The following is a 26,085-nucleotide window of genomic DNA, read 5'->3' as shown; positions in this document are numbered from 1 at the left end:
GTGAATACTGATAGTGATGCTCCTAAAAATGACGTATTTGGGGATTGTTTGTAATGTATCTTTAACCTCTTTACTTTTATAACATTACAGAAACAGATTTTGGTACTTGTAATTACAATAAATTCTTGCAATTATATAATTTTAACCAGTGTTGCAAACTTTACCAATGTGTATCATATCTCCAGATCAGTTTGAGATATCAAATTGCTGTAAACTGCTTTATGAACTTTACGTCCGTTGAAAATCTTCTATGTTGTTGGATATGATACTCATCCAAGCAGTTATCGAAATAAAATCTTTCGGGAAAAAAGTCAATATTTCAATCGCTTACGTGAAGACTAAGGAGCATGGAAGCTTCTCAGATGCGGCAAGTTACTTGTCAATAATGGTAGAATACCTATGATGACAACTTGTACAGCGGGGGACACTTCTAAATGGTACAGCCATATGGAGATTTACGACTAAGGTGTACCATTTAGAAGTGTCCCCCGCTGTACTTATTTATTTGAAATAAATCATATCATGATCATAGTATGTAACACTAATGTACTGTGGATGCGCATGCCCCGTCCATGTTATTATTTATTACTATTATAGAAGCCTAGAACATTTGGATCTTTGTGGATGTTCGTGATACTATAACATCCTTAGTTTGCAACAAAATGTCAGCCTTTTTTATATTATTCTAAAAGTTACAAGAGTGTAAAGATAAATAGTCCACTAAGTGTGTTCGTGTCACGTTATTTTTCATTTTTACCCTAAGAGTGTTAAACACGAGTGTCGTTTAAATAAATCTTATCTACCCCACTCGTGGAGGCGGGTAGAAGATTCAGATGACACCAGTAGATATGTACAATCACTTACCTCTGTTTCTTTTGTGGCTCCATTTCTGTATCACCCTCGGCCTCAATAATCTCTTCCAATGACTGCTGTCTTGATGTTTCCTGTATAACACCAACGTGTCGTGATCTTAAATGGTACCACAAGCCAGTCGCTGAATTTCGATTGTGGATAATATTTCGACAGTAATTGCATTTTGAAGAAACACCACCCTTTTCACGAATGAAATGTTCCCATATATTCGACTTTCCCATTGTAAATACTTCCCGAAAATATCTCTTCTTGCAGTTCTCTTATATAGTTCGAAACAAGCTCTGCGTTGGTAACTGATATAATGAACATCGGTTGGGTATTTCTCATAACGAACTAATGCTTCTCCCACTAGGTCAATAAACATATCAGAAGTGTTGATATCGTAGTACACGTGTCCTTTCTGTAAACAATAATCTTTTATTGTTACCAAAATATTCAGTCACAGCGAACATGAAACCACGTACCGTATCAGCAAAGGCGAGTACGAGATGGCTAGCTAAAAGCAGTCTCAAATAGCTAGTATGATTAGAACACGCCGCATCAGCGAAATAAGATACTATTCAATTTCAGTCCAGAAGTAAAGCTTATCTGTATGCAATGATGCGTTTCTTTTCTTTTGTTTATAACTTCAATCAAACCAGGCAGGGAAGGAAATGTTGCTCTTTCGCAACTTCAAATTTCTCTTCAGTTTCGTTTCGTCCCTTCGTATTCCATCTCCAAACATTGTCCTTCTGTTTCGATTTTTTTCGTTTTTCGTTTTTTCGAAAAATTTTTCGTTTTTCGTTTTTCGAAAATTTTTTTCGTTTTTCGTTTTCCGAAATTTTTTTGTTTTTCATTTTTCGAAAAAGTTTTTGGTTTTCGTTTTCGAAAAAGCCATTTTTCGAAAAAGTATTTTTCGAAAAAATTTGGCCATCCCTAGTGGATAGTTTTATGACTCTAATCCAAGGAAAATGAGACAGACGGGCAGCTAAATGCTGATACTTGCTTTTCGTACAAGTGTTACAGATTTGATCTGAGGAGTCTGCATTAATACTAAGCTTCTTTCTCGCTTCCCCTGGCCTATCGCATTCTTCAGTTAGTGCGTAGTCTCACCCATTCTACTTCTCTTTAATTCCATCTTTTTAATATTGCTGTTACAGCACTTAATTTCTTCTATTCTCCTTCATTATATATTTTGTCTGATAATTTACCTTTCTTTCTATGCCCACATTTCGAAAGTTTCCAATTAGATTTCATTATCTGTTCCTGTAGGCCCGGATTTCCCATTAGGCCTACTAAGCCCGGGTCTAGGAACTAAACGTTCTGAGATGCGCACGGACAAAAATTGTATAAGAAACCGCCAGAGTGATCATAGTTTAGTTTTATGTCCTTATTTTCGAAGGAAAGGAGAATGTACTAACAACTTTTGATCAAGATATCTTGCAAATCAAATGCGTAACATTGCATTTTCTTAGGTGATCGCGTGTGAAAGTGAACATGATTTAAAGCATATATTGAAAGCATGTAGAAAACCGTCGCCATTCTACATTTCAGACGCGAAAAATCAATGAATACGTTAGTTGGAAATTGATTCTATTTTGAATTGGAACTCCAAAAAGTTCACCACGTAATACAATCACAAACACTAGAGGTGAACACGTTTAAAGTTTTTGCGATTGCTTTTCACGGCGAATAGCCGCAGTCTTAGCGTTCTCTTGTGTATTAAATGCATGTGTGGTTAATTGTGACTAGGTGCTGCGTTAAAGCCTGACGGACCCACTCAGTTCGGCGCCACCGTTTCATAGACCCTTTGTTCTTAGCATGACCTTCCCGATCCCCCCTCCCCATCACATCCCAAAATCATTGCATTTCCTCACCGGACACCGTGTATACATTATAATATACTTATTGGAAATATCAGTATATTTCCAATAAGGGTGATGTTCGTATCAGAAGTGATATTCGAAAAATCTGCATAGAAATTTTCTAGAATTTCTGGCATGAGGATCTCTAATAGTGGATTATCACCTGTTCTCACTTTGTGTGTGGTAGGATACATTAAAGAGTCTGTTTATGTTGTTCCACTGCGAACTACCGTGGATGAAATGGGGAATGAGTATTTTGCATATCGATAATACTCGGGAAGAAGAAGAAGACTAGATCCACAGATTCTACTCCATAGCGTCTCACGGTGCCCCCTACACTATCTATCTTCTTGCGTAAACCGAATTTGAAAATTGTTCTTCGTTCAAAAGATATTTTGATTTGTCAAATTAAATGTACATAAAAACCCTGTATATAAAAAGTGTATACCTTTTTTTAACTTTATGAAAGAAATTTTTAATGCTGAAATTGTATTCAAACCGCATTCTATGTGGTTATTACTTTTAACAAACATTAAGAAAACACCAATAGCTCAATATCCGCGAACTTGTACCTTTTCATACACACGCACAAATACATTCATTTTCACAAAATTTATATTTGGATTGAAATATTTTTGGTAAAAAAAGAACAAAGCAACTTTATGGAGCCTGCGGTGCTATTTTCCGGGGTATTTATCATCTCCCGAACCTGGAAACGGAACGAAACTTTTCTGGTGGAAATTCACGCAATGCTGCTCTTTCAGCGCTAAACAAACTTATTGCTCCGTGCTTTGAATGCACCAAATCGGCCCATTGGAATGTGTTCAGGCTTGTCGTTGGCCAACCTTGTCGTCAGCGATCCCAAATCGATCCCGACAAGCCTGGACACCTCAGAAATGTATCCAGGCTTGTCGTCGTTAGTGATGGGCAGTGGGAATATTCCCGGTGGGAAGGAATTTAAAAATGGGAATATTCCCGGGGTTTTTCCCTGGCCTATAAATTCCCGGGAAGGAATTTATTTCCATTTCTTTAATTTATCTTCCAAATTATAAGAACCATGTGACTAATTACTTTATTTTAATATATTATGATTTACTTCTAGGTTTTAAAGAATTTGGAGGTTAAAAAATTAAAATTATTTGACTGTAGTTTATGTAACTAATAATATGATTTTTTAAGTTCCATTTCCATTTGCACTAAAAAGTAAGATATTTGTTTAGAATTGGGGGGCCAAAACTAGCAAAAAGTAGGTTGATTTATGCAAGAAATGAGTTGATAGTGATGTTCAAGTAGTCAAGAAAGTATAGAACAGATTTTTTTAGGGCAGTACCGGATTTATATAAAACGGAAAGATAAGTGGAAGTGATTTATGTGAGAAAAGAAAGTGAATTGTTGGTAACGAAGATAGAAAACAACGTGCCATGCGGGGCTCTAACCCGCCTTCATTCGCTAACGCTCGCTCTGCAACGCTGTCTGAATTTAATGTTGGTAACGTAATTTAACGCATGAAACCATAAAACAAACGCATCGGAATAGAATACCGCAAAAAAGTAGGTGCAAAAGCTAACCCCAATGCTAAAGAACAGCCAAAATTAGCAAAGTACTAATTAGCAAATGATGAAAAGGAACCATTTTGTAAAGTAATTTAGAATTATGTAGAAATAGAGACGAAATACTATTAATAAACCCCTAATAACCATTACTGATAGACGTCGGTCTCTCCTCTCTCTTACTCGAATTTCTGAAGAAGTAATCGGACTTCTTTTACATGTGTCTTTACGTATGGAATTTCGAGAGGTAGAATGAAAGGTCGTGTATGATAGTACGTGCTAAAATATAAAGATAAGTAAGTAACTTGCAAGTTTTGTGAACATAAATATGTATGCACAGATGTTGATAAATTGGTGAGACATGTATCTTCTAGCACTTACCCAATCTAATTGGTTTATAACATTTATAAATTTAATGTGTTTATAATATTAGTAATAGAGTCAAGTTGAGCAAATCCACTTACATATAAATTTAAACTGTTACTATATTATTTTCTACATGTTTTTTTCACACATATTTAATTGATAGAACATATTGTAAATACATATACGTTTATGCGTACTCTATAAATATAATAAAGTGTTAATAAAGTAACATAGTACCGTTCAGAATATACATAATAAACAATCCCCTGTGGGCAACAGTAATAATATGCTGTGATATAAAAATTAATTCAACTTTGAAATGATAATATAGTAATAGAATGGAATTTTCTTTCTGATTGAACATAAATTCCCGGAATAATTCCCATTTTGGGAATTTTCCCGGGAATATTCCCAGGGAATATTCCCAAAAAATATCTTCCCGGGAATTTACCCATCACTAGTCGTCGTCCAACCTTGTCGTCAACGACCCAAAATGAGATGTGTCCAGGCTTGTCGGGATCGACCACGACAAGCTTGGACACTTCAGGAATTCGTTCGAGTCTGGCGCAAGAGGATAAATTGAGAACTGTCCAAGCTTAAGTGTCCAGGCTTGTCGTCGTCCAACCTTGTCTGTGTCCCGTTGCCACACTTGGTACAATTGTACCAGATTCAGCCCTTTTGTTATTCACCGGCCCGTTGGTACCACGCTGGCAGTTTCAGCCCCTTTTGTGAAAAAGTTGGTACAATTCTATCCAATTCAGCATCATTTAACAAATATTGTCAGATTTTCAAAAGTTCACGTTACTCATATTGTGTTGGACTCTTAAGAAATGCTGGTGAACATTCATTCTGTGACGTTGCACCGCATAACACTACAAACTTCGTGTGGAAAATTCGTAATTCGAACTATACCGGGAAATAAATGACGCTAGATGGGCGCATCCGCACGAAGGAGACGAGAAAGAAGCAGTGTGGTGGAAATTTTAGCTTGAAATCTTAGAAAAAAAAAATACACACACGTTGAATCAAGTGTTGCATATTCTGAAGAAGACAAGCGGGTGTTGAAGGAAGTCCATAATTTATGTATCGTTGAAGAGATTCTACATCAAAACAATAATAGCACCAGTGCCCAGCGTTGCCAGATCTAGCATAATGATGCTAGATCTAGCATAATTTGCATGTCTTTAGCATCTAGCATCTTGCTTTTAGCATCCTGCCCAAATCTAGCATAATTTCAGCAAGTTTATCAAAAAGCCGCAAAACCTGGAGATGAGAAAGAAGTTGGTTGTGGGAAGAAAAAGAACGGCAGAAATGTATCCTCTTCCATTGATTCATACAGTCGGTAAACCATACATCATCATCATCATAGGTATTCTGCCTTTATTGGCAGGTCACTTGCCGCAGCTGAGAAGCTTCCATGCTCCACGGTCCTCCGCTAACCTCTTTGTCTTCGCGTATGATCTTTCTGTTTTAATATCATCCATTAATTGTAGTCTCCTTCGCCCCCACCCTCTCTTTCCCGCCACCATACATTCTAGGACGTCCCTCATGATACAATCTCTTCTTAGGCAATGTCCCAACCAGTTTCTCTTCCTCTTCCTAATACTATCTAAAAGTGTTCTTTTCTCACCCACCATTTCTAACACTCTCTCATTCGTTTTCCGCTCTACCCAACTAATTCTTTCCATTCTTCTCCACACCCACATTTCGATGGCTTCCAGTCGATTTTCGTCACCTTACGTAATGTCCACGTTTCCGCCCCATACAATACAACACTCCACACGAAGCATTTTATGAGTCTTTTTCTCAACTCTTTATTCAAGGTCCCACAAAACAGACTTTTCTTCCTACTAAAGGCTTCTTTCGCCATTCCTATCCCTGCTTTTATTTCACGTTCGCACTTCATGTCATTACTAAGAATACTACCCAGGTATCGAAAACTATTCACTTGTTCTATTTTCTCTCCTCCCACTTTTATATTTGACACAGACCCCTTCGTTCCAATCACCATGGCTTTTGTCTTTCTAACATTTATTTTCATCCCATATTCTTCAAAGCCCTTTCTCATTTTTTCTAACATTTTATTGATTTTCTTTTCAGATTCTGCAAGAAGCGCCATATCGTCTGCAAATCTTATGCATCTAATCATTCTACCACCTACCGAAATACCATCATCATCATGTAGGCTCTTTTTCACTATATCTTCTAGATAGACATTAAATAGTGTTGGCGAGAGGCAGCATCCTTGTCGAACTCCCCTGCCAATTGCACTGTCTTCCGTCATTTCTTCCCCTATCCTCACACTTACTTGTTGGTTCATGTATAAGTTTCTTATGAGTCTTCTATCTTTCCATTCCAAACCTATCTTCGTTAGAACTCCCAACAACAATTCCCAATTCACGCGGTCAAAAGCCTTTTCTAGATCAATAAATACAACATACACCTCTGTTTCCTGTTTCATATATTTCATTACATAGTCGGAACAATTCTTTCTTTCCCTTGTCTCCTATATTTTTAATGAATTCGATTGGTATGCTATCTATTCCGGTTGCCTTTCCATTCCTAATCTCGGATAATAACCTTTTCAAACTCATCCCGAAGAATACTAAATCCTTTATCATCCTCGTCTACTTCATTTTCTACTTCGACATTTAGGCTACATGGTCTATCCCTACTCTCATATAAGTCTTCAACGTATTCTTTCCACCTTCCTATGACCTCATTTCTCTCGCTGACTACCTTCCCATTCTTATTTTCTACTGCCATCATAATACCGTTTCCTCCGAAATTCCATAGATTTCACCTCCTTGTACATTTCCTCATATTTCCCAGCTCTTTCTAGTTCTTCTATGTCCTCGCATTTTCTTTCTTAAAACTCTTCCCTCGCTCTGTCTGTTTCTCTTCGTAATTCATTATTTAACTTTCTGTACATCTTTCTGCCCTCTTCTGTATCAACCTTTTTCCACATCTTCCTCTCACTCATTTTCTGCAACATCTGCTCTGTAACCCATGGTTTCTTAGCAGTTTTGTGTTCGCGGTAACCTACAGCTTCTTCTGCAGCCTGCTGTAAGCAACGTTTAATATGTTCCCACCGTGCGTTACTACCTGCACCTATTCTTTCCTCGTTTGAACATTTTTCTTCGAATTTTTTTAACGAAAAGATTTCTTATTTCCTCGTTTCTCAACTTTTCAGTATTCAACACTTTGTTACCTACTTTTCTTCTGCTTACATTTTTCAGTTGAATATCTACTTCGGCCAGCACAAGATTATGGTCAGAGAAAATATCAGCCCCGGGAAGGGTCTTTGCGTTCTTTAAGCTATTCCGATACCTGTCCTGAATCATAACATAGTCTATCTGATATCTTCCGCCGCCTATTGGTGATTTCCATGTATATCTTCTTCTCTTGTGCTGATTGAACCAAGTGTTCCCAATTACTAGTGAACTCTGTCTACAGAAATTCACCAGTTCCTCTCCCCTTTCATTTCTTTCGCCTAAACCATATTTGCCTACGATACTACCTTCCTGTTTTTCTCCCACAACTGCATTGAAATCTCCCATTAGAATTATGCACGCACCCTTCTTCTCCCTATCTATAATTTCTTCTATTTTCTCATAATTTTCCTCTACTTCTTCAGTTGCATGCGAAGTCGTCGGTGCATATGTCTGTATAACCACTAGATCCTTCGTTTTCCCTTTAAGTCTTAACATCATAACTCTATCATCAATAAATTCTACTTTCATTACCTTCTCCTTTAAGCGCTTTCCAAGAATTATTCCTACGCCATTATGACCGCCCTTTTCATTACCTGAGTAAAACATTCTATATCCTTCGCTGTTCAATACCCCATTACCTTCCCATCTAACTTCACAAACGCCTACCAAATCTAAATTATTTTGTTTCATTTCTTCTTTAAGATTTTCTAATTTTCCTCCCTGTAACATAGTACGTACGTTCCATGTCCCTATCCTAAACCTTTTGCTCTTCCCTGTCTTTCTTTCTCTGTCTGTGTTCCCTCCATTATTACTTTCTCGTCCAATAGTCCTTCCCAAGCCATCCCCCTCCCGGAGATCCTAATGGGGGGATATTTCACCTCCGGAACTACATTTTGACCTGCGAAAGACCATTGTTCATATGTTCTTTTTGTTGCCAGCAAACTAGGGAAAATAGAGTGAGGGTTTCCCGTTGCCTTCCACCCCGCAGTATCCCAGCCGTTAAAGTCACTCTGACCACGCCTGGGACTAATGTCCAAGTTGCCGTACCAATCACTATGATTTTCGCCAACTTGGCTACTGGAAAACTGCTGCCTTCTCCCAGAACACTCTTCGTCTGGCTACTCCATTTAGACCAATTCGGTAGGGGCGGTCCTTCTGGTAGTGAACTACCACCGACACAGCTCTAAATTTCACTGTAGCACGCAATCCTCCCCACCCGACACATAAGTGTCTTCGTAAAGGTGGTGTTTATCGGGGAGGGTAAACCATACAGCCAGTCTTATTTTCCGAAGTAAGTTAGAAACGGCTTTGGGCTTTTTTTTTTGTGGCTCCACCCAGAGTTTTCTAATCCTTTAACTGCGAGGCATGGGCGAAGCTATGGGGGCCATTCTCCCCCCCCCCACTTTTTGACAACTTCACCATCTTTATTTCTGACTTCATGACCATCTTTATTCCTGAAATGAAAGGTCCAAGACCGACCAGAATCTCCCCCCCCCCTTCAGCAGACAATTCCCAACTCCGCTTATGCTGCGAGGTAATTTCCTTTCAAAATATGTAAACAAACACTTTGCATTCATTTATACGATATATACGCCATTGAGTCTGGCAACGACTGCGTTAGTTTAGTTGAGTTAAAGCTTTGGTGCGTGAAGGGTTGAGTTCTACTCACGCATCCTTGCGCTCTGCGTATTTTAAGTTATGTTATCGTATCTCAACTTCGTTTTTTTCTTTTAAAACTTCTGAATTAGTAATTATGAGGATCTAGCATAATATGACCGAATCTAGCATCATTTCGATCAGGTTTTGGAATAATTCCGAGCTGTGAGTCTGGCCACGCTGCCAGTGCCGTACCTTAGAAAATCAGCCAGTGATGCCAATTGAAGGGAAATTTCCCTTGGCGCAGGGAAATTTTGAGTAAATTTTGGAGAAAAGGGAAAAAGGGAAATTGCTTATAATCTCTCAATATTGCAGGGAAATTTGAACGTCTCTCCAATCATTTATAGATTGAATGTATTTACGTCAAGGTGACCAGACGTCCCGTTTTAGCCGGGACAGTCCCTTTTTTCAACCGTTGTCCCGTTTTTATCTGATTCTCAAACAGGACGCCTAAATGTCCCGTTTTTAAGCAAAAATGACCCAGATGTCCCAGAATTATTATTCAAAATATAAATGGTCAATGCAAATTCTACACTCTTCCGTACCAACACTCATTGGGAAGGTTGAGCCGTGTCTGGAACTTCTGAATGTTCAAATGGGAATTGAGTGTTCGGTGGTTCAAGTGGGAATTGAGTTCGATTTCTGAGTGTTCAAGTAGTTAAAAGTATTGTTGGGTAGTACTTAAGTTAGAGACACTGTGTTATCATTCTTACTTGTGTATTTTGTAAATTGAAAACACTGTTGAGTCCCAAAATACAATCTGAAAGTCACATATTTATCCCCCCTCCCCCGCGTCGCCGATTCGTATGTGTCCCGTTTTTGCAAGTAAAAATTCTGGTCACCTTGATTTACGTATCTGATTAATCTCATTATAATTCAGTATAAATTCAACGTCGTATTTATTCCAAACATAATCCGTTGCACATATTTCATATAAATTCTCACAAGTTATCTTGCTGTGTATTCGTTAATATTTATCAACATTACACATCGATCAACATATTCAGTTAAATTCGAAACATTACAACAATGCTTATTGAAAATCTTTTATCAAAATTAACCTTCCCATTGTTGAATTAAATGCAATGCAATAAGATTAAATATTTCTCAATTAAATTATCACTCCAACTATTATAACAGTTTGGTTTTCCCAATCAGAAGATGTTTTTTCCAACCAGAAAATTGATTGTGAAGAGGATTAATCGATGTAAGAGAAGAAAATCTGCGTGTCGTGAATGTAAATATGTATATATGGGCGAATACTGGGTCATTAGTGTGTGTGTGTTTGTGTAAGTTTACAAATTTTCTGGTAACTGTGCGCACAGAACTATAAATTCTTAAGAATTACGCATCTCTAAACTTTGATTTAGTTTGTATTGTGCTTACGAACATTCCTCGTGTACAGCCAAAGACAGCAGCAGCTAGAGTTTTCTTTGTAACTGTTCGTATTCGTTTCAGTAAATATGGGAGTGCTGTTCTTAAGTAAGTACATACCAAATATATACTTAATATTTTCTTTGTACCTTAGGTTACATTAATATTAAAATCTATCATGTCATCTAGGATAAAAATTAAATTTACATAATATTTATTTTATATTCTTTATGATTTATTTAGGTTGTCCGTCCTGACCGAGGTATTTATAGGTTTTTCCTCAGTCACACCAGGCAAATGCAGAGATTGCACCTTTAACATAGGTCCTAGCCTACACCTTTCCATATTCTTCCCCCATGTGGTTCGGATTCCACGTTAATCAGTAGGTCCACGTCTCATATAGCCTCGCTGCTGAACGGGACGCTAAACTAAAATCAACTCAACCATATTCTTCCCCCTCCTCTATCGCGACGCCTTAGATACCTAAACAACAAATCAAGTTCAAATTCTGCGTAAGCTCAAAGGAAGGCTGTTAGGTGTCTGCTTGTATGTGGTTATAAGGTTGGGGTGAGGGGCTGGAAGCGAAAACGATTAAAAATACGTTTACTAAATACAGTACTTGAACGGTTTGGATGAAGGGAAATTTTGTCCGGAAAAGGGAAATTCTGAAGCTTGTGAAGGGAAAACGGCTCTGAAGGAATTGGCATCACTGATATCAGCGCCTGGGAGAGAATACACGACGGCGCCCCCGTACATGACTGAGGTTGGCGCGAAGCGTAATAAAATTATTAAAAATAAACCTTGGTCTTCCTCGATTTTGACCCCTTTTTCTCACTTTCTCCCTTTTCTTCCTTCCGAATTTTGTGCCCCCTTACTTGGCGCTCGGGACCGTCCCCCTGCAACGGCATGGTATAGCACGAAAAGTGACGCAATATTGACGAATATAAAAATACCAGAACATTTCTGCGTTTTAGAGATCTATATCGACGCGTGGTAACAAACTTTCTGTATAGGCCTAAAGTTAGATCAGGGATGATCATACGTGTGCAAAAATATTTTAATTTTTGACAAAAATGAATTCAGCCCTTCTTGTTTCAATTTGGTACTATTTTTCAGCCCTCTCCAGAGCTATGGCAACACTGATATGATATATTATGACGACATGCGGTTTCTCGCACAGGTCGATCTAGGTACATCACTCGATATAATGGTTAACAAATTGGTATTACTCGAACAGATGGTTCTACCAAATTTTTACAAATTTCTTATATTTTCAGGTTAGGCTAGGGCTTTGTATTTCTTTTAGCAAAATATCGGATAAATGAAGTATTCCATCAGTACTTGCAGATTGAGTTCAGGAGCGCTAGGTTTATATGCAGTACAAGGCAAGGTTCTATAACGAAGATCCCCCTTACTGTTTAGCTGTAAAAAAGACGGGAAACAACGTGCCCTGCGGAGCTCTAACCCGCCTTCTCTCGGTAACGCTCGCTAGGCTATGCTACACGGTACAAAAAGAACCAACCTAAGCTAAGCTCTATAGGGGAACTGGGCCTATGTTTAGCAGAAGGGGTCCAGTTCTTTTCTATATAAAATGTTACGGCTTAAGTTTAGAGTTGCCCCTCCAGTCTGTAGGTGCCCTTGGACTTTGCAACATACAAAAAACAGTGCTTAAAATATTAAAAATTATTACATTTCACTTAACTTTAGTACTCCTTGGCTTTACAAAAATTTAAAAGGTTTTCTTCATTATTTTTGAGCATCCATTACACCTGTTCGCCATATTTTACAACTACCATGCTGCTGAAACCTTCCGCGAATGCTTCCGCATCCGGCAAATAGTACTAACTTCCACATATCTTTTCTCGTATTAAACATAACTCTCATGCCGAACTTAAATTCCTAAACATCAAATAAAAACTTCAAATTATCATTTCTTACCTCATTTCTCCTGTAAATTTTCCTGATTTTTATAAAAACCGGAGGGGTAACTCTAAACTTAACCCAATGTTACAATTTTGGTAATTTAGTTCACTTTCGGTTAGTTTATGGTAGGGTTGGTTAGTTTAAGTTAGGTTAGGCTAGTTTAGGTTACGTTGGGTTAGTTTAGTTTATGTTATATTAATGTAGGAGTCCCGCATAATTTTCCAAAAAATGATAGAATTTCGCTTATTTCTACTAATATTACGTTAGTTTAGGTTAGTTCAGGTTAGCTTACGTTAGTTTATGTTAGGTTAGGTTACAGTTGGTTACGTTATGCTATGTCTAAGTACTTGCATCACTCATTTCTCCTGTAAATTTTGTGTTTTTTACGTGCTTCTGGACCCCTTCTACTAAACATACCCCGGGAACTGTTCTAGAACCTGCTCCAGTGTGGACGTAGGGCGTAAAAAAATAGTGCATAAAACGAAACAACATGTGGTAGGTGGCCACGGAAAATCGTGAATGCTATCTGAGAGTCGAAGCAAGAGGCACCGAGTGATAAGTAGGGTGTGCGTCTGTAGGAAGCAGACGCTTCGCAATAAATACGCGACGGGGGGTATGCGCGTAAACTAACATAGTAGAAGAGAACACTTACACATACAATACTTTCACTGTCAGTCAAATTTCATTTCAGTGGGTTGTACGAGTATGTATTACAATACATGCTCCAGCTCCGCATCGAGAAGTAGTACCGCTTTAAAAGTGTATAGTAGAGTTCAGTAGAGTAGGGTAGGGATAGGAACGATTTAGCTTAAGGTTAGGGCAGTCTTGACTTATTGTCTTGAACTTAATAGTGCAACTTCTGGTTTCTTAGAATATCAGCTGGATCCGGCATTGTAAAGTTAACCCATAATTATTGATATTCACAGTCTCATTCTTTCGCAAAAGATTCATGACGAGTTTTACGTGTAAATGTTCTGTTTGGTAGAACCATCTGCTCGAGTAAACCCGACAAACTATAATTCAGTAATTATATTCTTAGTGTCTGAGAAGCTCCATTACTACTTTCAGATTCACTTCAGGAGGACTGAGTGTAAATACAGTATTGCAGTATAGCATAAAAACTACAGTATGTAAAACTAACCAACTTTTGCTAGGTGGCCACTAAAAAGCACGAATGCTATCTAACCGAGTCAGCATGGGGTCCGAGCGCTAGCGAGGTAGTGCGTCCATAGGGAGCATGCACGTCACCGACGGAGGGTTAAGGTAAAGCGAGGTTAGTGGAATGGCACACTTACTTATACTATACTTTCACTGTCACTCAAGATTCATTTCAATATACTGTGCAGTGATTGTAATTAATTATATCCACACTTCCATTCCTTCACGAAAAATGTTTCACATCACATTTTACATATAAATTTCCTTTTTGGTAGAAACGTCTGCTCGAGTGAACCCACCACTAAAAAACACAGATGCTAGCTAACAGAATGAGGACATTGGGGAAGGTGGTGTTTCCATGCGTTAACATGGACATGTGTCCGAAGGGAGCAGACGCGTCAGTGACTGTGGATATACGCGTAAGCGAGCGTAGTGAAAACACGTGGCCTTTCGCAATAAAGGAGAGTTTCAATAGCACTTCTGATGGTTCCACACTAGTAATGCTACGCCCGAAATTGTAAAATACAACTTTTGTACAGTGTGAGGAAGTACTTTGCTGGCGAAAAATAGTATCTAATAAAGCCATGTTTCGTATGCACTTAATTATTTTAACCGTCGTAAAGCACTTGTAATGATTGTACGCTAGTAACCTTACACTTCTAAACACACTTGTAAAATGGAGCTGTATTAGTCAGTGTTTAATTCTTGTGCATGCAGGGTATTAAATTTTACCTGTAACCTTTGCCAAGTGTGCTGTGCCTACGCTTGAGCACTTTTTTGTCTACTGATATATTACTGATTGGAAAAAGAATTGCAAGTAACAAGTAGACCTACTGTATTTATCTTCGGTGCAGACCTGGTATTTTTGAGATCTATACTTGCATTCAGTGCTATTCCATTTTATGGAGTCAAAAATTTGTCAAATCTACGAAAGAAGTAAGTTAATTGATTGTACAATAGGACTACATAAGTAATCAAAATATATCTGGTTCTTCTCATATGTATAATATAGGTATACGAAATATAAAGTGTGTTCTTTACCACGTAGTACTTCACAAGGAACACATAATGAAGTGAAGTGCTATTTGAAGGCAGTGTACCAAGTGATCATAAAAGTGTTGCAATGCTGTGCCACACGGGAGGTATGTATTTTTATGGGCATTGTTCTAGAACCCTGGACCCATCCCCATTGAGTCGTAATAAACAAAATAAATTAACCTAGCTATTAACCCATCTTCATTCACTGTCGCTCTCTCGGCATTACTATGTGAATTGATTATTTATTAAACTTTCATAACGATAGGAACCAACCTGACTACTAACCCATCTTCACCGGTATGTGAAGATGAAGATCTGGAGCAGCATTATAGAACCTTGCCGTTTGTATGCCACATGAAGTATTTTTCTGACTTTCCTCGTTTATATTTATCCTCACCGTTACGGACGCGCTACTGCATGAGCCCCCTTGCTCCTGTCCTTACTCGGTTAGATCACTATGCATTTTAGTGGCCGCCAAACACAAGTTGGATTGTTTTTAAATTAGTTCATGTTTTATGCAGTGTAGTTTTATGACATATATATGTCCACACACTGTATTTATACTTATGCCTCCTAAAGTCAATCTGCACTCATTATTGCAACTCCTCCCTTAAGAAACGCTTTGTAAAAGTGCACTTCCCGCCGGAGAAGTACATATTTCACGAGTATAATTGTACCCCTAAAATGGAGTAGGACGCATACAATCATTGCAAATTTCTTTCTTTGTTAAATATACTTTTTCTACCTTAAAAATTCATTTCTTGTGTGTGTAGTTGCACATTCGCTTTAGGATGACAAGGATAGTGCTTCTGCATATGCTATAAAAGTTTTAGCGAGAAAAACATGAACTAACGTGTGTGCTAGGTAGCCACTGAGAGCGAGAATAATATGTTAAACATTAAGAGCAGGAGCGCAGCTAGGGTCCGCGTGGAAGGTCGTCTCTGGGTGAGCTGGCGCGTGAGCGTTCTTTAACCCTACGCATGAACGATTATAGTGGGAAACAATTCATTTACGATAAGAACTCATGTTTCACGTGTCTTCATTTACGCTTTTACGTACAAATAAACAGGAAGTAAACTTGCTTTGTGGCTCATTCCACGTCAAATTACCCAGGCCATGTCACCCACCAATTCAGATTTTAATGGAACTTCGTGTACTTGTTAACACTACTAGGGTATGAAGACCTGTAAAATTTTTCTTCCGAAATCCTAATAGTTTGTGAGAAATACAAGACCAAAGTTTCAGAATTTCAGGCATCCCGGTCGTTCTCGAGGACATCTAATATTTCGTAGAGCTTAATACAAAAATTCATATCTCAGTCTGTAGAGCTAATAAAAGAACACCATCAAAATTGCTGTACATTAAGGTTGAAGAATGCACCCTTGCACTTCAAAATAGTTAATTTTTTTTTGTTTAAATTTCTAATTTCACATAATGCGCATTATCGCTGTGAGGCGGACCAATTACCTTGCCGCTCTTTTTTTTTTTTTTAAATTGAACCATAAGGTATGTTCTAAGAGACTGTAAAACAAATTAGTGGTTTTTAGAATGCTTCGGTTAGTAATTCTCGTTTAACCCTTCAAGGCCAACGCGCCAGCTTTTCGTGTCATCTGTAAAGTGTTATTGCCATTGATGCAAGGAAGGTATTGGCACATTATTGCTCGATTCACTCACACAGGTCTCAAGTAATCACTAAGTATACGTGTTGTTTGTGTTAAAATGTTTGGGGGTTCAGAGAAGCGGGATAACCAGGCTAGAAACATTCATTCTCGAAATTTTATAGTTTTTATCTGTTTGCCGAACTATTAATATAATCAAAGTGAATTTAATGTTAAAATTGAATTAATTTTCCAAATCTTCAGTCCATTATCTTTCAAATAAAGTAGAAATGAAGGTTATATGACAGTCAAGGGATAGCCATTGCCAGATAAAAGTCCTGCCAACCAAACTTAATTTAACCGTACAAGCTTTTAATCATAATGCAAAGTTTTGTATGACTTGAAGAGTATACATTTATTTGATATATTTGTTGATAGTGTCAAAGATCTTACGTTCGTAGTTGTTAAATATACAGGGTGTCTCAAAAATTCCCTGACGTAGGGTAACTGTTATTATCACAGTTGCAACAAAATGTAAGAGGAAAAGCAGTTTCCAAACATAATGTTTTCAATCTAAAGTGAAGGATTTCTTTTTAAATCGGACTAGCCGTTTGGGCTAATGCAACATTGCCATTAATAGAGGGGCTGGGGGAGGTGGATCAATTTTGTAAAAGTATGGTGAATAGAGGTTATGTTTTAAATGGGGGCTGGCCATCGACACGTTAGCGTAAAAGACAGTAACTTCACTTATGTTGTGGGTCCAGGTAAATGGCAATGTTGCATTTTCATTTAACATTGGGTACATAAAGAGTGAACAGCCCAAACGGCTAGTTCGATTTTAAAAAATCCTTCACTTTAGATTGAAAACATCATATTTGGAGACGATTTTCCCTTTTACATTTAGTTGTAACTCTGATAATAACCGAATTACCCTATGTCAGGGAACTTTTGAGACATTCTGTACACAAGGACAAATGTTCGTTTCATGAGCACCCGAATAAAATGCTTTCTCCATCTGAAGTTCTAAACTCACTGTTATTTTTAGAGTTATTGTGTAGCTTTCAGTATTTGAGACGAAGTGAAATTGACCGAATTTGCAACTGTGGGAGGGGAGTAAATTTCATTTCATCATCTCAGAACTTTTAGCTGTGAATGTACACGATGCATAATAAACTATCAAATCTAATGCAAGACTCGTTACGGATTGCAAATCGTTTAGTTCATGCGAACATGCAAGTTGTGTCTTGAACTACCAAGCTGACGTGAAAAATCTTGTCTGAGCAATGCGAGTAGGAACATGTCTAATCTTGCCTGATTCTGCATTGTGACCGTACAGTAACGTGTTCATTTCGGTTTCAGCTGTGTTTCTGTGCAGATGTTTATGTCGTGTTGAGTGCTTAAGACTGAATACTTATTGGGGTTGCTGCAAGACTGTGTTGTTCATCCTGTCAAGTGATGATTTGGCCTACAACGATGTCGCGAAGTGAATTAGAACAGCGCAGTGTAGAAAAGAAAACTAAAAGTGAACGCGACAAAAACAGTTATACACGGGTGGTCAAATTGCATTGAATTATCAATACATCCGAGACACAATTGTTATCCCAAACACAATTGTTGAAGAAGTATGATCATATCAGACAAGTTGTTTTGATCCATTTAATTGCCACAAAAAAACAATCACTAAGGCTTTGCGAAAAGTAAGTGTTGATTTTGCTAATGAAATTAATAAAAACATTGACTCTGTAAAGGCTATTCCTGAACAAAAGATATGCGGTAATTGCAGAAACAAACTTGGGATTTCCTTTGAATGCAAAGACGTGAGCGGATTTAGTGAACACGATGTATTTGTTTTAGAAGAACCTGTCGCAAAAAACGAAACTGTAGAGCATTTTAATGTTTCACTTACAGCATTAGGGGAGTCACCTCTAAAATTCCATGCCATTCCGTCACACAGCAAACCTGCATATGCTAAAAGAAAGCTTGACAGCAAGTTCTGCTCTGAAAAGTAAAATAAGCAAAGTTGTGGGAAAAGAGCTTGTCTCTAAACAAGATTCTTGTAAAATTTCAAAAGATGTGAAACAAAAGGCTCATGATATGGATAAACTTCTTGATTTAATAAAGGCCAAACTTCAAGGTAAAATCACTAAAAAAGAAAAAGTACAACTGTTAACTTTAGTGCCCTCATCTTGGAGCAGGAAACAGATTGTCGATGAATTTATTGTGAGTGAATATGCTGTCCGGCAAGCAAGAAAGAACAGGAAGAATAAAGGAATTTTAACCATTCCTGAATTGAGAAAGGGAAAACAGCTGAGTGAAGATACAATTCAAATAGTAAAAAATTTCTACGTCGATGATGAATATTCCAGAATTCTACCTGGCAAAACAGTGAGTATTTCATAAAATGTACACATGGAGAAGCGATTATTACTGGGGAATTTAAAAGAATTATACTCCATTTAAACATCAACATCCCAACATTAAAATTGGATTTTCTAAATTTTGCACGCTACGCCCTAAGTGGTGTATTAGCAGGTTCTGCTGGGACACATTCCGTGTGCGTGTGTACAATACATCAAAACATTATTCTACTGCATGCATGTCATATAGAAGAGACATATTAAGACTTGATCCGTCATCTGGTTTGTTCTGTGCACAGTCGGGATTGCATGCTGAGGCATTGTTCCGAGTGTCCCTCCAGTGAAAATTTGAGGCAGCTTCTGATTGCAAAATTCGAGGATTTTGATGCTGAGGAGGAAGTAACATATTACCAGTGGGTATCAACGGACAACAGAATTGGTGAAAAGTACTGTCACACTGGACAAGTATGTGACAGTTTTGATACGAAATCTTGAAAAGCTTGTACCACAGTTATTTATTTCCAAAGCACAATCACATTTCTTAAAGGGCAGAAAGAAAAATCTTGAGCCAGAGACAGCCATCGTTCTGATGGACTTCAGTGAAAATTTTTCAAGTTTATGAATGTTTCTTTTGTGATTTTTTATAGTTTATTATGATTGTTATGCAATTGCAATCAAAGAAAAATTCTATATATTGTTTCGTTTCAGTAATGTTTACTATTAATGAAATTCATCGAAATACCTAATTTTTTTTAGGGGGGGGGGGGTCATTTACTGAAATCAGAAGTATCTTTGGTATCTATTTATGTATAAATGGGTCAGAGCCGAAGTGGACTCAGATAATTCTTATCTTTATTCACTTTTCTTAGTGATACGCAAATTAAGTCGTCGTATTTCTTTAACTTGGAGTAGCAAAAGTCGTAGTGAACTAACTTGGACTTAATTAGTTCTTCTATACTCTGAAGTGTTTTGAAATTGTCCATCTGTAATTATGTATAATGGTTTCACTTGTGCATCTGTTTATCTTTTTGTCCTTTTCAAATGACTCTTGACAATTATACAATTATACAGGGTATTTCAAAACAACTCCGACAACGTTTGGGAAGTAATTCCTAACACCAAGATAAAAAGTATAGACCAACTTGGGTGCACAAATGCTTCCTTTCGGATAGGCTGCCGAAAACATGAAAAAATGAACTTTAGAGATCCATAGCTTCAAAACTATGGAACGTACAGTAGTCGGTTCATGACTTCACTTAGGAACCAGTATTAGTTCTATCCAAATATCCAACTTTCAGAATCCTAAGGTACTCACGCGACAGTTTTTATGGAAGGAGTTTGGTTACTGGTATATAATCTGTAGTACTCATCAACTACCTCTAGAAAAATAGTTGCGGAAGTACCGCAGGATTCTGAAAGTCGGATATTTGGATAGGGCATACACTAGTTCCTAAGTGAAGTCTTGACCCGACTACTGTAGGTCCCATAGTATTGAAGCTATTGACCTCTAACATTTATTTTTTCATGTTTTTGGCAGCCTATAACTCCGAAAGAAAGCATTTGTACACTCAGGTTGGTCTATACTTTTTGTCTTGGTGTCAGGAATCACCTCTCAAACGTTGTCGTTGTTGTTTTGAAACACCCTGTATTATAAGTATGCAAAGATCAATACAACGTATCAGGAGTCCTGTGAGAGTGAGTCGGCAGACATATCGCATTTGTGACCAATTAGTCGCGGTTTCGAGTTCAAATGGAGGACAGTTTGTTTCGAATGTAAGTCAAGAAACGGTTTGGACTCCGCTTTAAGCTTATGTGACCCATTCCACCTAACCCGGCTTTTGCTAAATAGCACCAAGGTGAAACAAACTTATTTCTGTACATATGTGATATAAATACATAGAGCAAATTATTTAAAGAAAAAAAAAACTGGTTTAAACAAAAATAAGTTAAACTAAAAAAAACGGGGTTTTTTCAATAAAAACAATGTTTTTTGCCAACCCTGCTATATACACATCTTCCTGGATCTGCAGACATTTTGTGTGTGATATCAGATGACTTGGAACACGATGTCGCATTTGTTTATGAGACTCAGACAAATAACTTCTTTTCTGAAAGAGCAATTTCCGTACCGGTATGTCAAAAATGTGAATTACTTTGGTGATGGATGCGATGCGCAGTACAAGAATTGTAAAAACTTCATTAACTTGTGTTACCATTATGAGGATTTCTCCTTAAGTGCATCATGGTCATTTTTTGCTACAAGCCATGGTAAATCCCCATGTGATGGTATTGGTGGGACAATTAAACGTCTGCTTACTAAAGAAAGCCTTCAAAGATGTTCTGATTTTTTAAATACGCCAGAAAAAGTTTTTACCTTCTGTAGATCTCGCATTGAACATATAAATTTCAGCTTGCTGAAAAAAGAAACTCTCATAAACACGCAAAAAACTACAAAATCGTTTTTCTGGTGCAGAAACAATTCCTGCAACACGATCATATCATCAGTTCTCTCTAAGCCAAACCTCGATTGGTACAAAGCGAATCAGTGCTGATCCAGATTTCAGTTCCATTTTTCATTTTACTGAAGAAGAGACATCTCGAATGAACATCGCGGACATCATCACTAATTCGTATCTTGCATGTGTTTACGATAAGCATTGGTTTTTTGGGTTAGCTTTAGGTAAAGATGAAGAGGAAAATGATGTTGAAGTCAAGTTTATGCACCCTTTTGGACCGGCTCAATCCTTTTACTGGCCTTCTGCAGGAAAAAACGGCGTGTGCCATGTTCCGAAATCCAATATTATTTGTTGTGTGTGCACTCCCTTTACTAAAGGTACTGGAAGAGTATATTATTTCTCAGATAAGGAGGTTCAGTTTCTGGAGGAACAATACAGGCTGCGTTTTGCTTAAACGAAGTAGCAAGTTCCTTCAGTCTCAAATAGTGAAATCCAATCACTGTGATTGGCGTATGCTGAGGTAAGAAATTGATTTCATGCACAAGGAGTTTTGCATATTTCTTTGGTTACAAATTTTCAATTTAATGTAGTGGAAAACTTCAATCATTATTTTATTTCGTTTAGAAGACTAAAATGTAACTGTCGTAAATGTTGATAAAAAGAAGTACAAAATTGAGTTTTGATCTATACTTTGTATTGGTCCTGTTGTTCCTATTTGTAAATTACGTTTGTGAAAGTACGTCTTCCCAATCGAAAAATAATCCGGTACTGCCCTCCCCCCCCCCCCCGGACTGTCATATACCCTTCATTTCTACGTTATTTGAAAGATAATAGACTATAGATTTGGAAAGTTAATTCAATTTTAACATTAAATTCACTTTGATTATATTAATAGTTCGGCAAACAGATTGTTATTTTTTTAAAATAAAATTTCGAAAGTGAATGTTTCTAGCCTGTTTATCCCGCTTCTCTGAACCCCCACACATTTCAACACAAAGAACACGTATACTTAGTAATTACGTGAGACCTGTGTGAGTGAATCGAGCAATGATACCTTGCTTGCATCAATGGCAATAACACTTTACAGCTGAGACGAAAAGCTGGCGCGTTGACCTTGAAGGGTTAAACGAGAATTACTAACCGAAGCATTCTAAAAACCACTAATTTTATTTTACAGTCTCTTAGAACATTCCTTATCGGTCAATTTTTAAAAAAGAGCGGCAAGGTAATTGGTACGCCTCACAGCGATAATGCACATTACGTAAAATTAGAAATTTACACAAAAAATAACTATTTTGAAGTGCAAGGGTGCATTTTTCACCCTTAATGTACAGCAATCTTGATTTTTTTTTTAAATTAGCTCTACAGACTTATATAAATTTGGAGTAGAAATTTCCAAGTGATACATTGCTGAGATATGAATTTTTGTATTAAGCTCTACGAAATATTAGATGGCCTCGAGAACGACCGGAATGCCTGAAATTCTAAAACTTTGGTCTCGTATTTCTCACAAACTATTAGGATTTCGGAAGAAAAATTTTACAGGTCTTCATACCATAGTAGTGTTAACAAGTACACGAAGTTCCATTAAAATCTGAATCGGTGGGTGACATTTCGGAGTTTTTCTGGGTGATATGACGTGGATAAGCCTTGTACTACTATGCAGATTTACTACTCTTGTTCACAATAATTGTTAGTTTCCCATTATTGCCAATTCCAGCATCAACACAATAAGAATCTTTTAATGTACACGTACTTAATTCAGCGACACTTTATTAATTCATTGGCTTTAACTATGCATATCCTGTAATATGGGTTATATATGAAGTAGTTACTGCTTCGATTACTCTTACATTTTGACTTGCATTAATCCATAGCTACGCATCTCACAGATATCACAACATATTTTTATTATTTACACAATTATCTATCAACATTATATTTGATATTCGTCCTGTAAATTTTAAAAATTGTAAATTACCATGCACGGAAATAATACTTTCGCAAGAAGAAATTGATGTGCATATCAAGAATATAAGGACCATGACATACTAATGATTATACAGAACTTAATTCCCAATGCGAGCTCCTCCGTGGCTAAGCGGTTAGCGTACGCGCCTTTGGCGTGGGAGATCCGGGTTCGATTCCCGGCGGGAGCTCATGTGGTTCGGATTCCACGTTAATCAGTAGGTCCACGTCTCTTATAGCCTCGCTGCTGAAAGGGACGCTAAACTACAATCAACTCAACTTAATTCCCAATGCTTTGTAATCGTTGAAATTGGAGACGTGGTTGCAGCATCATCATAGGCATTCTGCCATTACTGGCAGGTCACTTGCTGCAACTGAGAAGCATCCGTGCTCCGTGGTCTTCTGCTAACGTCTTCACGTACCATTTCTCTGTTTTGATACCGTCCATTAATTTACTCTTCTTTGCCTTGCTTCTCTTTCCTGCCACAATACCCTGTAGCACGTTCTACGTGATACAGTTCCTTCTTACTCAATGTCCCAACCAGTTTCTCTTCCTCTTCGTAATAATATCTAAAATTGTTCTTTTCTCCCCCGTCATTTCTAACATCCTCTCATTCGTTTACCATATGACCCAGCTAATTTGCTCCATTTTTTTCACACCCACATTTCGAAAGCTTCCAGTCGTTTTTCATCTTTATTGCGTAATGTCTATGTTTCTGACCCATACAACACAATACTCCACACGAAACATATAAGTTTCTTCTCAACTCTTTATTGAAGATCCCACAAAATAGAATTTTCTTTCTACTGAACCATATACATCTACTCATTCTACCTTCTACTGAAATGCCGTCTTCATTTTGTAGGCTCTTTTTCACTATCTCTTCTAGATAGATATTAAATAATGTAGGCGATTATTTAATAGATAGATAGATGTTCGACTGCATACTTGTCGAACTTCCGTTTCAGTTGCACTCTCGTCTGTCATTTTGTCCTCTGTTTTAGCACTTACTTGTTGGTTATTTCTTATTAGTCTTTGATCTTTCCATTCCAACAAGCCTTGTTTAGAACTTCCAGCAACAATTCTCAATTCATGCGGTGAAAAGCCTCTTCTAGATCGGTAAATACAACATACACTTCTTTCGCTCTTTCTATAAACCTTTCACCGATCACACATAATAATTCAGTTGCATCTCATGTGCCCTTACCTCTCCTGAACCCGAATTGTTTCTTCTCAACTTCTTCATTTGTTCCTCCATACAACCTTCTTTTTAAAATTCGAAGCTAAATTTTTACTGCATGAGATATGAAACTAATAGTTCTATAATCCTTATAGCTCTTTGGGTTTTTTTTTCTTAGCCATCGGTATTATTGTCTTCAGGAAGTCTTTTGGCCACTTTCCTATTTCACATATTTCATTGCAAAGTGGGAACAGTTCTTTCATGCCTTTCCCCTATATTTGGAAATATTATAGGCAGCTTATACTATTAGCAGGAATCGTAAAGCATGCAGTTTATTAGACGTAATCAAACTTACAAATCTGTTGTTTTTCAATAATACCTTAACACATGCTGCATTGTTAATTTGTTACTATCTAGTTTTATAGCCATTTAAAGCAACATAACAACCAATAAACCAGTTTTTGTGTTGTATAAGTTTGCTTTATTTATTTATATTGTATATGGATAGAAATATTTGTTTGGCCTTAACATTTTTTTGCAACAGTGGTTTTATAAACGATGGGACGTACAGCTTAAATAAGGTTGCCAGATCTTATGTTTTCCTCGCAAATTCTACGTTTTTTTTTTAATAGAGCTCCTCCGTGGCTAAGCGGTTAGCGTACGCGTCTTTGGCGCGGGAGACCCGGGTTCGATTCCCGGCGGGAGCTCATGTGGTTCGGATTCCACGTTAATCAGTAGGTCCACGTCTCATATAGCCTCGCTGCTGAACGGGACGTAAAACTCAAAAAATCAATCAATCAATCTACGTTTTTTAAATGTTTTAATATAATTTTGCTAGTGCAGTTTTTTTAAATTAAAGGAACTGATTTCTCACATACTGTTAACAACGCAGTCCAACGATGTTAGTATTCACAGAGAAAATACAAGTTGCATTTTTCTCTCTTATTTAGCCACACCTCAACCTTATGATTATGAATAATGTGATTTTAGCATTTTAGTTAGTCTTCGTCTGTCAACATCGTCTCCATCATATATCGCAGTTTTGATTAATCATGGTATATTGATGCAGACCGGTAGCCAAGGAAGGGGAGGTTCCAGACCCCCCCCCCCCCTTTCAGACCAGAAATGAAAAAATTGAGGAAGGATGAAACAGCAAGAAACGAGGAAAAGAAGAATCAGTGTTAAAAATAAAAAGCCACAGCAAGCTTTTGGTTATTCTTTCTTATGAGGAGATTTGTATTACTTGCAGTACATGGTGGCGAATGAGCGGGATATCCTGGAAAATTCAGGGAATATGAAATTTCTAAAAAACTTAACGTAATTCTCGGAATTTCTGCTACTAGTCAGGGAAATTTCAAGCTTTCGAAAGCATAGTGCCGCTCTGTAACAGTGTAAACATTTTTTATCATAATTTTTCGTCATCGCTTCTCTGCAGTATCAAACTTGTTATTTCAGAAACAGTTTTCTATTGCTCCTTTAACCTATCATTTGGAACAGACAGTAGTTGACGGAATAATGAAAGGAAAAT

The 26,085-nt window shown here is 37.5% G+C and overlaps 1 protein-coding gene across 15 annotated transcripts in view; it reads left to right on the top strand.

Moving 5' to 3' along the window:
• Positions 1 to 26,085, top strand: part of LOC145680929 (armadillo repeat-containing protein 7-like) — a 141,575-nt gene that overhangs the window by 32,546 nt on the left and 82,944 nt on the right. For 3 of the 15 annotated variants that reach the window (XR_014130700.1, XM_081752109.1, XM_081752110.1), the window contains exon 1: positions 11,922 to 12,068. The exons of 2 other annotated variants lie outside the window; for them this stretch is intronic. The gene's annotated coding sequence lies outside the window, so the exon portion shown is untranslated. Of the gene's footprint in view, positions 1 to 11,592; positions 11,642 to 11,920; positions 12,069 to 13,851; positions 14,075 to 14,394; positions 14,896 to 26,085 lie in introns of those variants that run through there. 10 more of the 15 variants (XM_081752098.1, XM_081752106.1, XM_081752102.1 and 7 more) reach the window with 10 other exon arrangements.

The sequence above is a fragment of the Thermobia domestica genome, chromosome 3 (assembly GCF_964235325.1).
Source record: "Thermobia domestica chromosome 3, izTheDome1.hap1.1, whole genome shotgun sequence".
Lineage (NCBI taxonomy): Eukaryota > Metazoa > Arthropoda > Insecta > Zygentoma > Lepismatidae > Thermobia > Thermobia domestica.
This window is presented reverse-complemented; position numbering and strand designations above follow the sequence as displayed.